Genomic DNA, 13,894 nt, shown 5'->3' with positions numbered 1-13,894 from the left:
GTCAACATTAAACCAGAATTGTCACTTGTTTTTGGGACTTCGCTGTGCGTGTGTGCTTTCTGCAGCGTTTGAAGTTTATAATATCAAGAGTTTTTGTTGTTGTGTTTCACTGTTTGCCGATAGTGTAATAGTAATGGTGAATTACTGTTGTTGCTATGGATGCAAAGAAAAATATGTGAAACAAGAGATAGTAACTTTTCATGGGTACATACCATGTAGCTCTAATTATAGTTATCATATTAGTAAGAGACTCTGTATATGTTTAAAAATTTCGAGACGCATTATAATTAAGGCTTGATTCTGTAGACCTATTTTTCTACGATTTTATGACTATATAATAGATATTACGGCTCGTAAAAAAGCTTACAAACAATCGCTTCCTCTCGTAAATTTGCTGGTGGGACAGGAAAGGGAATGGTTAGTTGTTTCAGCTGATACTATCCTCCATGCATTTACCAGTGACTTTTCAATTATGTATATAGATTACTCAGTCTACTATTTATTTAATAAACTGGGAGCAAGTACGTAAAATACGTTAAATAAATACTTCAAAGTGTCATCATTAAGAAAAATTGTGCTTTAGGTCGCAAAAACGAGAAAATAAATACTCAGAAATAGCAGAAAAAAGGACGAATTAGCAGGGATATAATCGGTAATGTGTGGCAAATTCGGTGTTTTCCGTGCACTTGCAAAAATACTAGCTTACTGTCAGTTCGTTTTGCAAGACTATCACCACAAAAATGTACGTCAGGCTCTGTAATACTATAAAGTGCCGTATCATACGGAAAACTACCAAAAATCGAGTGCATCTGATCTGTGACACCTATCGCAAAGAAGCAGAATGGAATATCACTTGCCCTTAAAAGTTACGTAGCTGGTTTATTCCCGGTATCAAATGGATACTGTTAAAATGTCTGCGCAACATATATAAATTATCCACGACACGTACGAAAAGAATCCGTCTGTACTAGGGATATAGTGACATTCGAAATATACAGGGCACTATACGGACAAACACACGACGTCCCGAGAACACGTGACCAGGCCGGCAATGTATGTTGACAACACAAAATCTGTTCTGCGCATGTGAATGCTCACTCCAGAGATATTTACTCTATGGGTGCCACCGTGGATTGTACAGCAGCAGCATTCACCCACACCATAGATGATGTTCCAGGGGCAAAGGCCTGTGGTACCACCATGGATGGCAGCAGTCACCCACACCATAGGTGATGTTCCATCAGCAAAGACCTGTGGTGCCATCATGGATTGTACAGCAGCAGCATTCACCCACACCACTCATGTTGTTCGTACAGCAAATGCTTGCAAGAACGCCAGTGGCAGTCACCTGCTCCACACACGATGTTCCAGAGGCAAAGGCCTGTGGCACCTCTGTGGATGGTACAGCAGGAGAAGTCACCCACAGTGCAAAAAGTCATGACAGATGTGTAATTTGGACTGGCCGATTGAGGAGCCATTGGCACTTTGCAGTCGTGCTTTGGGGGTGCTGTAGAATCCAAAGAAGGAAGGGGCCTGACGACAATGCTCGAGCGCTAAAAAAAAAAAAGGAATGGTGTTGTGTAGAATCTATGCTATGCTATCTAAAATTAAGAACGAACTTATGGTTTTTGTCAAGCACACAAGCATCATGTACGAACATGTGGTCTTAAAAGGTTTGTTAATTATCATTTGTTGTGAGGTGAGAACTTATCTGAATATAGAAGAATTATGGATTTGTGATTTAGTAGAGAGTTGTTTAAATGGAGAACCACTCTTGCCGCCCTCACCCCTCTGCGTTTGGAAAAGAAATCAGCAATTAAATAAGTGGCACTGCATAGCAGGACGACTACCTCAAGAGAAAACAAGATGGCGTCATAGAAACTCGGGAAAGAAGGTAACGAGTAAAGACTTGGGATCTTGCAATATATCGATCACTGAAGATCAACCAAAAACAAGAAAAATATCTCACACGACCGCGGTCAAACTGCTTAATGGCACATGAGAACTGATATATATAGAGGTCGCTTCATTCCTTGCCTCCCAGTCTTAATCTCACACTGCAAGGTTATGTGGTTATTGTTACTGTGACAAACTGCACCATTCCTGTTTATTGTACTAGTAGCAATTTCTGTAGACTATGTCTATTGACATTGTTCTGCATACATAAGTAGTTTTCCACATATAAAGGAACGTTGCATTTCATTGTTCAACAATGACATTTATTTTAACATAAAGAAACATCATATGTCTGTTACATGTGCTTAACGATCATGCCACCAAAGTTCTAGCAAATTCGGACTTAAATCAGCAGTAGCTGCTTCATATTTAACAACGTACATTTTCCATTGGACTGCAGGCAATGAGGGACACCCTTCGTCCTCAATATTATAGACTTCATATTTCACTAACAACCCATGTCACTTTCTCCATGCCCTTCATGAAGACACAGAACTCGAAATTTATTTACAATATTCCTCCTGACTGCCATGAGGACCAGTACTTTCCGTTAAATTATACACAGTTATTTAAGCTTTAATTTTTATTACATACCTGCTGAAAATAACCTTAATTGCAGTTTCTACTGTACCCAAAAGTCACATCACCATCAGCACACCCATCATGTCATGCCATGGAAAGAAAAGTCAATACAGAAAATGGAATGCTTAGCAGCATGATGTGAGAACAGCAGAGTTTTTTCTTTCAAATACTTACAGCTGATATCTTCATCAATCGTCATCATTGTCGAGATACAGATGCAGGGAGAGAGTGCTGTGTGATATCTTGATATCATATCTTGAAAACCTACAACCTGCTGCTGCTGCGAAAAGCTTCACTAGCATTGTATAAAAAAAACCCTAATTGGTTCGTTGGTTCATTTGGGGGGAGGAGACCAAACTGCGAGGTCATCAGTCTCATCGGACTAGGGAAGGGTGGGGAAGAAAGTCAGCCATGCCCTTTCAAAGGAACCATCCCGGCATTTGCCCAAGGCGATTTAGGGAAATCACAGAAAACCTAAATCAGGATGGCCGGACGTGGGATTGAACCGTCGTCCTCCCGAATGCGAGTCCAGTGTGCAAAACCCTAATTATAATGTCATTCAAAACATAACAACAGTTATAAATAGGTGATACTTATTGCAGTTGCATGTTCTTCTTGTGTGGTGGGAGACTGTATAAGTATTTAAAACATAGTAAGCAGTTCCCACACCCACAATGTTGTGTCGGTGGACCCAATCACATAAAGCATCTTCTTGCCATTCTCTGCATAGTCATTGTTTCCTGAACAATATTTGTCCTGTCTACAGTGTTACATTGCTCTAACATAATGCCCTTCCATTCTTGATGTAGAAAGCTGCCAGTACATTTCTCTGATAGATATTTACAACAAATAGACTTGTGTAATTCTACATTACTCAATGCAAGTATCTCATTAATTGAACACATGGCATACTGACAGTGAATAAATCGCATTGGCGCGAGTGGTGGCGAGAGGGGTGGGGAGGGGGAGGGGCCGCCTCGTGCTGACAACACATGCACATCGCATACCACTGGCTATGCAACAGAGCAGGAATGCAAGAGGTCCCCAGTACTGTCTTGGAGATAAGAAAGTGCTGATGCAGCTGTGAGTGAAATATAACATGCACAATTAGCTCAGCTCTAATATGACACTACAGATAAAAAATTGGCAAAGGACAAATTCAGACTCACGCAATGACCGTGGTGCACGTATTTAATTATGTATACAGTCTGTTGATCCTGAGACTCGAGAATGTTGACGATTTTTGCTGTTATCGACTTTGATAATGGCAATATATCAGTGTGGGGGATTCCAAGGCTTCTGAGAATGTTTTAATTTCAAGTTTTGTGCAGAAGTATTGGGACTCGTAGATTGGAAAGGTGTGGAAAATTGTTAATTGAGTGACAGGTACATTATATACAACAGATTTATTTAAAAAAAATTTCGTAGGTCAGCAATTGTTTCTTCCATAGAACAATTGCCTTTCATCAGCAAACATGTCACAAGAACTAATTATAATGCTGAAACAAAATATTTATTCAAACCAGCAATAGCTCTCTGCTCTTAAAACAATTATTGATCCAACAGCAAAGAAATCGACAGAATTAAAATTTAATTGAAGATAATAAACAGCTATTCACAAGAGCATCGAGTAAGTTGTCTTAATTGAAAGTACACTACAAACACCAGAATATTCAAGTCCCAAACTTTTGGTAATGTAATTGCACAGCTGATAATTCTCCTAAGGGTTGCAATCTTAAAAGTAACTCCACCATAGACATAAGTAATGGTACCATCAAGTAGATTTTAACATGTCAGTATACTTTCACTTGTTGCACTCAGAACACCAACGAGTAATGATCATGATCGTACATTGAGCAAATCCTGCCTACATCATCTGGCAGCCAGATGAACATCAAAAATTATTATTATCAACAAAAATTATCAGATTCCTTCCGTTTAGCAATGCTTGTTCAATTTCTATGTGCCATTAATTACAAGCAAATACTTTCTGATCAATTTTCAAGTACTTCGAAGAATATACAAAATACCTCATAGTACACCTGAAACAACACAGTATTAGAAAAGGCACTATCATGATTCACTCATGTATGCATTCAACACAAGTTTATCATATATCAGCAGAATCAAGCAAGTACATTGTACATGTCTTTAATGCAATGCCAACACTGAACAAACAGAAAAAATGCCACAGTAATGATGGCGAGCCTAATGGGATATGCACAAATAATATTTAATGCAATGTACATCAGCTTTACTCATATTAGTAACACACATTGGAGGCAGATATGACTAGATCATAACAAATGGAATGTGGTTGCAATCCAAGTGTGCATCAATGTCTTATGTGGGTCACCAAATCTAGTAAGTGCTTCATGAACAATTACAGACAGACAACATCTTCATGTCTTATTCGTTCACAGACTTCAATGCATAGTACACATATGACCAGTATACACACTGATGACATCCAGTGAGAAAGAGCATAGCACCTTCCACCTAGACCAAGTAAACAAACTGTCTGTGCTGACCACGCATACGTCGAGATTCCCTCTGTAGCCGCGCTGCCAGAGCGTCACGTGTATGCGAGGGTCAAACGTGGCTGAATCGCCGCGACTGTAGACCGTTTGAAATCGCTTCATAGTAGACGCCTGTCACTTGCCGCTGCGGTGTTGCCACATCTGCCGCTGACTACTGTTCGGCTACAAGTAACACACAAACGTGGCAAGCCACTCCACAAATGCTGTTAATGTGTAACGCAGGGCGGTGTTGAAAGTGGCCGCCGCAAGGTATGTCGGAAAAACGAGATGCTCTGTCGGAAACTGATTTTAATTGACCAGTGGCAGAACTGCAGCGTTCTATAGCCCTGAATTTAATCTCATGTCCCAAGCTAACCACAACCTCGTCATGTGCAATCTATTCAAGAAATAGGTGTCAAAAAACTGCGGCAAAACTAAAATCACGACCACTTCGTTCACAGCTATAAAAGCTAACCTCTACGAGCAAACTGAAGACATAAAAAGTTCAGTTTCAGCGCTAGAAGCAAACTGTAATTTCTCGCTATCGTTGGTTACCTGAAATTATCCTCTGACTGGCTATATGAGCTGCCGCGTAGGCACTTGGTTGCAGCTTATAGACGACACAGGCAGATTCCAGATAAAAAAGGAATGACAGGTAGAAAAATAAGAGCAAATGAAAAGTCAATGCAGTGATAAAAATGTTGTGGCAAAGAATTATAAATAAAAAAATACATTGAAATCAATTAATTGACTAAAATGATAAACAAACTCTTTTCACTAGATTTGGAAATTAAAAGACATTTCATAGCATTTGAAGAGATTCGAACCTACAACTGTCAACACAACATGTTAAAACGCTAACCATTGCACTGAAGTACAACACTGAGTGACGTACAATTTTGACTATGGCTACCCAGTTGCAATGATGAATTGCAGCCTCCAAACAATCGGTTTCATGCAGTTTTGTGCGAAGCTCACCTAATGTAAGCCGATATATGTGATTATGGTAACCGCATATGTGACGCTGAATCGCGTCTTGTGCAGAAGTATCCAGTAGTGTTTAGTTAGTGCTGCGTATTCATTAGCATCGTGTTGTTTATATTGTGATTATCATGTATGACGAAATACGAAATAAAAGTGCCAGAACCATGATTCGGGATCCAAACTCATCAAGAAAGAATGCTGGACAAGGAACTGGAATTGAACTGACCTGTTGTTGTGGCAGTTTGGCAATGGGGAACGCTTCGGGCGTGACGTTGAGCACTGTGTCTCGAGGATACTATCTCTGACACATGAACTGTCAAGTATCAAGTAATTTTAATCAGACTATAACTGTGGGAACGGGCAGGTGCACAGTGTGCTGAGAGGTAAAAGCGCCAGTGTGGAACCTGTTTTAATAGAAACTGCGTGTTAAATGAGGAACGAGAATCAGCAGCATGGGTAAGTCATGCGACCAAATCGCCGTTGTGTGTGGGGCCTCATAGCAATCCCCTTCAGAGAATCTCTAACATGCTGTTGTGCAGACGTAAGGATGTAGTGTCTTTTTTATCCGAAACAATAATATGGGTCATTTGTAAAGATGATTGCTTACCTGAAAAACAGTATATTCAACCTGTAGAATGTGAACAAATCTGGTAAGTGGATTCTGAAGACAAAGTCAAGGAAAACTGTTGAACTGCTAAGGTATTCTTCCTGTTTTGATCCATTGCATACACAATCTCAAAATTATGGTGCTCATCTAAGGTGTTATGAAACGTATTTGAACACCATAGATAGAGAGTTTCCTTTTTTTTTTTTTTAAAAAAAAAACTAGCCAAACTTAAAACACTTCTGGCCTCTGAAGAAGCCAAGTTGGTGGTTCACTCCTCCCTTTGTGTAAGACATTATGGCTAAAAGAGGCTCGTTTTCGGGTCCCAAAAGCCTGTGGCCCACTACTGAAAAGTCGTTGTATGGGTGGGCGAGTAACAGTATGGTACGCAGGCAACTGGGGTACAGAGTACGTTTGCACGTTTGTTACATCATGAGTAGCTGCCTTTTGATTGGAAATTGTCGATCACCAGCTTCAACATAGAGGCCGAAAGTGGAGCTCATTCTAAGCTTGACATTGCCATGGCAAATGCCCTCTTGGTGGACTGAATCCAGTGCTTTAATGTATATAGCCAAGCAGACCCATATACTGTGCATCCACAAAAGCACGACGAGGATTGTTACAACCAACACACACAGATTTTTCTGATGAAAAATTAAAACTGGTTTTTCGGGTCTATTCCTCCAGTCTCGTAAGAGTCATTGCAGCTTTTGTGTACTTGTTGCAAGACTGGGCGATGAACTAAAACTGAAAAGATATACACAGATAACGAGCAGGTACATACTCTCTTCACTGTGGACGTAACACTATATATAGCTATTAACAACAAGATCGCACTAAATACTTTACCTTGAGGGACAACGTTTTCTTTTTACAAAGCGGAAGGAAAAAATATCATTAACTCGATACCTCAAATAATGTGGGGAGGTGAAGAAATGTAGAACAACAAGAAGATGCTCCTAAAAGCCGCATACATGTAGTTATTCGAAGGTATTACTCTTCCAGGTTGTATTATAGACCTTCTCAAGGTCCAAAAAGACTTCAGTTGAGTGCTTCTTTCGTAGGACAGCCTGTTGTACAGCTGGCTCCAGCCGGGTCAGATTACCGAGGTTGGAGTGATACCTCATGAACCCACACTAAAATTGACAGAGGACCTGCTGTGATACTCGGCACATGTTTCCCACCACAGTTCAGACAATTTGTTCCTCTTCTCTGGAGAGTGGACATCGCTGGCTCCGAAGGTCGCCAGCACACTTGACAAAGACATTGGGTATCAAGCAGTAGCTTGTCACATGACCAACATGCTGACATCTGAAGCACTGAGGCGGTCCTCGCCTCGACTTCATGTTCTCCATCGCGAGTGCCATCTTCGCCACCAGTGCGAGCTGGAACGGATCTCGTTTCTCAGCGTGGTCCGCTGCAGTAGCAAGGAAAGAGGTCCATCCTCCCTTGTATTCACGGATTTCACGTGCACTATGAAGCTGGGGGAGCAAAATAACTGATGATGGTCGAAGTAGAGAGGATATAAAATGTAGATTGGCAATGGCAAGGAAGAAGAGAAATTTGTTAACGTCGAGTATAGATTTAAGTGTCAAGAAGTCGTTTCTGAAAGTATTTGTATGGAGTGCAGCCATGGAAGTGAAACATGGACGATAAGTAGTTTGGACAAGAAGAGAATAGAAGCTTTCGAAATGTGGTGCTACAGAAGAATGCTGAAGATTAGATGGGTAGATCACATAACTAATGAGGAGGTATTGAATAGAATTGGGGAGAAGAGGAGTTTGTGGTACAACTTGACTAGAGGAAGGGATCGGTCGGTAGGGCATGTTCTGAGGTATCAACGGATCACCAATTTAGTATTTGAGGGCAGTGTGGAGGGTAAAAATCGTAGAGGGAGACCAAGAGATGAATACACTAAGCAGATTCGGAAGGATGTAGGTACCGGGAGATGAAGAAGCATGCACAGGGTAGAGTAGCATGGAGAGCTGCATCAAATCAGTCACAGGACTGAAGACCACAACAACAACAACAACAACATGAAGCTGAGGTCTTCAAATCCTTTTTGAGGGGATCAGGATGCACCGACTCCAGAAAGGCGTGAAAGACAGCCTTGGTCACCTTGTCTGTACGAGACCTTTTCCTGCATATTTAATGGTGAAATTGGTCTTGATCCACTGTGTGATGAGCTATAGGAAAATAATCTGTAGTCGTCTTTGACCTGAAACATGACAGGTGGTCGTCCTTCCACTAAGAGGGTTGCAGTCCAAAGGTGTTACCATCAGATCCGTCATCTGCTGCGGTTGCAGTCTTCTCACAAACTTCTTCCAGTACTGTGGAAGTGCCGCCCGAACCACTGTACTGTGAATACCCTAATTGAAAACCATCAATCCAAACTTAAAAATCCTGACGACGTCAAGTGTGAGGCTGTTTTCCTACAACACACCTCCTCAGCTACATTTCCCAATCATATCTCAGTCTGAGCTATCTACTACGTCTGTTCCACTCCACTCAGCTTCAAGTGCTCCTACCCTCCTCTAAGAATCGTGCCTACAGAGAATATCTTTGTACTTATGCATGGGACACGCTCACAGGTCATTGACAGCTCCAGCGACATGTTCTCAGTTGAACGACGTTGGGACTGCCACATGACATGCACTAAACTAAACGAAACACGTATAAGCTCTACAAACTATTGGAAGTCATTCCATAGACACACTGTAAACAACCCCACTCCCACATGTCCTATTCTACACAACAACAGACCGCTTCCTGACAACTTCAACAAAGCCAACCACTTCACATCCTACCTAGAAGACACAGTCTCCATCCCACACAGTCCCAACTTTTATTACTCGAGGATGTATGATTGTGGAAACATAGTGAACCCAAGTCTCACTTACACAGCACTCTAGGAACAGGACTAAACACCCCATTAACAGCTAAAGACATCACACAAACACTCGATAAAAAGTGAAGCACTGCATCTGGTCACAATATAGTTACCTATCACCACCTCAAGAAATGTCCCAGAGTCTGTCAAGAAACCCTTGCCATCTTTTACAATGCCATCCTTTACACATGTTTTTAACTAGAGTTATGAAAAACATGCAAATTCCTCCTCTTTCCGAAACCCAATAAAGCACCCTCATCCTATCGACCTATTACCCTCACGTCAGTTTTCAGCGAAATCTTTGAGGCTCCAGATCTCCGCTGATATACAGGTACATCGCGGCAAGTGTTTATCTTTTCCTGTGTTTTCCTTGTAGTATATTTATTAAATTTTGTGCATTGACGTTTAATCTCGCGCTTTTGTACGTGTCAGTTCATTCAGTCTGTAGCACAATAGTTGCTCACAGAACAGCCAGCTAAGTAGCTCATTAACGCATCAGCGTCTATCAGTATCATACCAGGAGGGTAACAAGCTGCATATCTAGAACTGTCTGCTTCTATAGTTCACTTCTTCAGCCAGTCTTGGTAGGGTGACTACGATGTGTGCATGTCGTGAGTAGACGCAGGAGGTGCTGGCCGCAGTTTGCAAACAGTTGAATGTACTCTTGGCTACGGTCAATCACCTTCACACTGTGCATCGCCGGCCGGAGTGGCCGAGCGGTTCTAGGCACTTCAGTCTGGAACCGCGAGACCGCTACGGTCGCAGGTTCGAATCCTGCCTCGGGCATGGATGTGTGTGATGTCCTTAGGTTAGTTAGGTTTAAGTAGTTCTAGGGGACTGATGACCTCAGATGTTAAGTCCCATAGTGCTCAGAGCCAATTGAACCAATTGAAGTGCTGCCTCAGGGCGTAGAGGTGGCGGAGAATTTGGCGCGTCGCATGGAACACGTGAGGTGTCGCTTGTTTTGCCCACAAACTCTGCTTCCGAGGCACTTCCTAGTTCATCCGATGCAGGGAATCCGCTCTCACAGCACGGTGAGTGGCGGGTGGTAACGCGTTCGCGTCTCTCCACCAATGTGGAGACTGGCCGACTGACCTCGCCCACTCACTCTGTGAGTGGACAGATGGCCACTACTTCAGCAGGATCCGAGGAGACACAAAGGGGGAGGGGTTCACTAGTTATTGGGAGGTCCAATGTTAGGCATGTTACGCAGACCCTTGCACAGAAAGCGTTCATAACTGGAAAGAAAGCCAATGAGCACTCGGTACTCCTGCCTGTGGGCCTCATCTTAGATGTGGAGGCGGCCTTGCCTGTGGCTATCGAGTGTGCATGGTGCAGTCGTCTGCCACAAGCTCACGTCGGCACCTGCGACGCCTGTCGCATGGATTCTGAGACGATCTTCAGTTCGGACAGGCGACTGGCGGAGACGGTAAGACTGCTGGTCTCGCGCGTGGGGTGCAAGGAGAACTCACAATTTGAAGCATCGTTCCCAGAGTCGATCGGAGTCCTTTGGTTTGGAGCCAAATGGAGGATCTCATCCAAAGGTTTCGTCGACTCTGTAATGGTCTTGGCTGCAGACTTCTAGACCTGCGTTATCGTGTGGGGATTTGTAGGACTCTCCTTGATAGGTCAGGGCGCACTACACAAAGGAAGCAGCTACTTGGGTAGTAGAGAATTTGTGGAGTGCACATGAAGGCGCGGCAGTAATTTGATGACAACTCGCCAGTCGATATGCAGCAAGGGAAGTCAAACGGCGTTCAGAATAAAGAGACTGTCACAATTTTATCAGTAAACTGTCGAAATATCTGTAGTAAAGTTCCCGAATTTGCTGACATGAGGTGACCTAGAGATGACTGAAACCCGAAGTGGAAAGCTCAGTGCTATTTAGCGAATCGGGGAACGTACATCGGAAAAGCAGATTAGAGGACATACGAGGGGGAGTGTTCGTTGCAGTTGACAAAAATATTGTCTCTGTTGAGAGCGATCTTGTGCGTGACAATTAAGTCATGTGGTCACATATAACAGGTGTAGGTGAAACCAAGTCAATTATTGTATGTTTTTACCAGCCACCCGATTGACCTGTGACAGTTCTAGAGTCATTCAAAGAGAGCACACTGTCAATAGCGGGTGAACACACAGATCATGCAATACCAGCTGAAGGCGACTTTAACCTACCGAGCGTAGATTGGGATGTCTATGGATTCATTGTGGGGGAGGGGGTGGGGTACAAACAGGCAGTCATGAGAAATACTTTTGAACACGTTTTCAGAAAATTGTCTTGAGCAGCTAGCTTGGCAGGCCACACGGATTGGAAACATCTCAGGCCTTGTAAGCACAAATAGACTGGACCTTATCGACGATGTCAGCATAGAAACGGGGATTGGCGATCATGATGTCGTTATAGCCTACGGTGACTAAATCGGTCAAGAAGGCTAGGCGAGTGTTTCTAATAGATAGTGCAGATAAGTTATTAGAATCTCACGTAGAAAGTGAACTGGCATCACTTAGTTCCAGTAAGATGGATGTAGAGGAATTATCGGCAAAGTTTAAGCAGATTGTAAACCGTGGTCTGGAGAGTTACGTGCCTAGAAAGTGGATAAACGATGGAAAAGACCTAACTTGGTTTAATAACGAAATTCGACGGATGCTGAGCAAGCAGAGGCTGTTGCACTCTCGGTACAAAAGGGAACGCACGAATGACAAGCGAATGTTAGTAGAGATTCGAGTGTCTGTGGAAACATCTACACGCGAAGCATACAACTGCGACGGTCACACCTAAGCAAAAGCTGGCAGAGAACCCGAGGAAATTCGGGTACTACGCAAAACTGCTAAGCGGGTTTAAGTCTTCCTTTTAAACCATTGTTGATCAGTCTGGTGTGGCAGATGAAGATAGCAAAACAAAGCTGAAGTTTTAAATTTATCGTTCAAGAAATCGTTCACACAAAAGAAACGTACAAACATACCGTCGTTTGACCATCGGACAGACTCCCGTATGGAGGACATAGTAATATACGTGCCTGGAGTAGAGAAACAATTGAAAGCTTTGAAAGCAAATAAGTCACCAGGTCCGGATGGAATCCCAGCTCGATTTTACAAAGAGTACTTTACGGCGTTGGTCCCCTACCTAGCACGGTTTTAGAAAGCACTCGTTCGAAACTCAGCTTGCCCTTTTCTCACGCGATATACTGAGAACCATGGATGAAGGACAACAAGCAGATTCCATATCTTTAGATTTCCGGAAAGCATTTGACACGGTGCCCCACTGCAGGCTGTTAACGAGGATATGAGCATACGGATTAAGTTCACAGATATAAGAGTGGCTCGAAGACGTCTTAAATAATAGAACCCAGTATGTTGTCCTGGAAGCCGAGTGTTCATCAGAGACAAGGGTATAGTCACGAGTGTCCCAGGGAAGTGTGATAAGACCAATACACGAATGATATACACAAATGATTTGGCAGAAAGGGTGTGCAGCAATCTGCGGTTGTTTGCTGCTGATGCCGTCGTGTACGGTAAGGTGTCAAAATTTAGTGACTGTAGGAAGATGCAAGATGACTTGGGCAAAATTTTCAGGTGGTGTGATGAATGGCAGTTAGAGCTAAATGTGGAAAAATGTAAGTTAATGGGGATGAGTAGAAAGATCAGACTTGTAATGTTCGGACACAGTATTACTAGCGCCCTGCTTGACACAGTCAAATCGTTTAAATGTCGGGGAGTAACGTTGCAAAGCGATCTGAGGTGGAACAAGCATGTGAGAACTGTGGTAGGGAAGGCTAATGGTCGACTTGGCTTTATGGGGAAAATTTTAGGGAAGAGTGGTTCACCTGTAAAGGAGTCCGCATATAGGAACTATGTTGCGACCTGTTCTTGCGTTCTGCTCGAGCGTTTGGGATCCATACCAGGTCGGACAAGGAAGACATCAAAGCAATGCAGAGGTGGGCTGCTAGATTTGTTACCGGTAAGTTCGAGCAACGCGTAAGAGTTACGGAGATGATTCGGGAACTCAAAGAGAATCCCTGGAGGGAAGGCGACGTTCTTTGCGAGAAACACTATTGAGATAATTTAGAGAACCGGCATTTCAAGCTGACTGCCGAACAGTTTTACTGCCGCCAACATACTCGTACACTGCGCGTAAGGACCACGCATATAATTAGGACTCATACGGATGCAAAGAAAGCAGGTGTTGACAGATGTGAAAATTACCGAACTATCAGTTTAATAAGCCACGGCTGCTAAATACTAACACGAATTCTTCACATACGAATGGAAAAACTGGTAGAAGACCTCGGGGAAGATCAGTTTGGATTCCGTAGAAATGTTGGAACACGCGAGGCAATAGTGACCCTACGACTTATCTTA

The sequence above is a fragment of the Schistocerca americana genome, chromosome 2, assembly GCF_021461395.2.
Source record: "Schistocerca americana isolate TAMUIC-IGC-003095 chromosome 2, iqSchAmer2.1, whole genome shotgun sequence".
In the NCBI taxonomy this organism is placed as follows: domain Eukaryota; kingdom Metazoa; phylum Arthropoda; class Insecta; order Orthoptera; family Acrididae; genus Schistocerca; species Schistocerca americana.
This window is presented reverse-complemented; position numbering follows the sequence as displayed.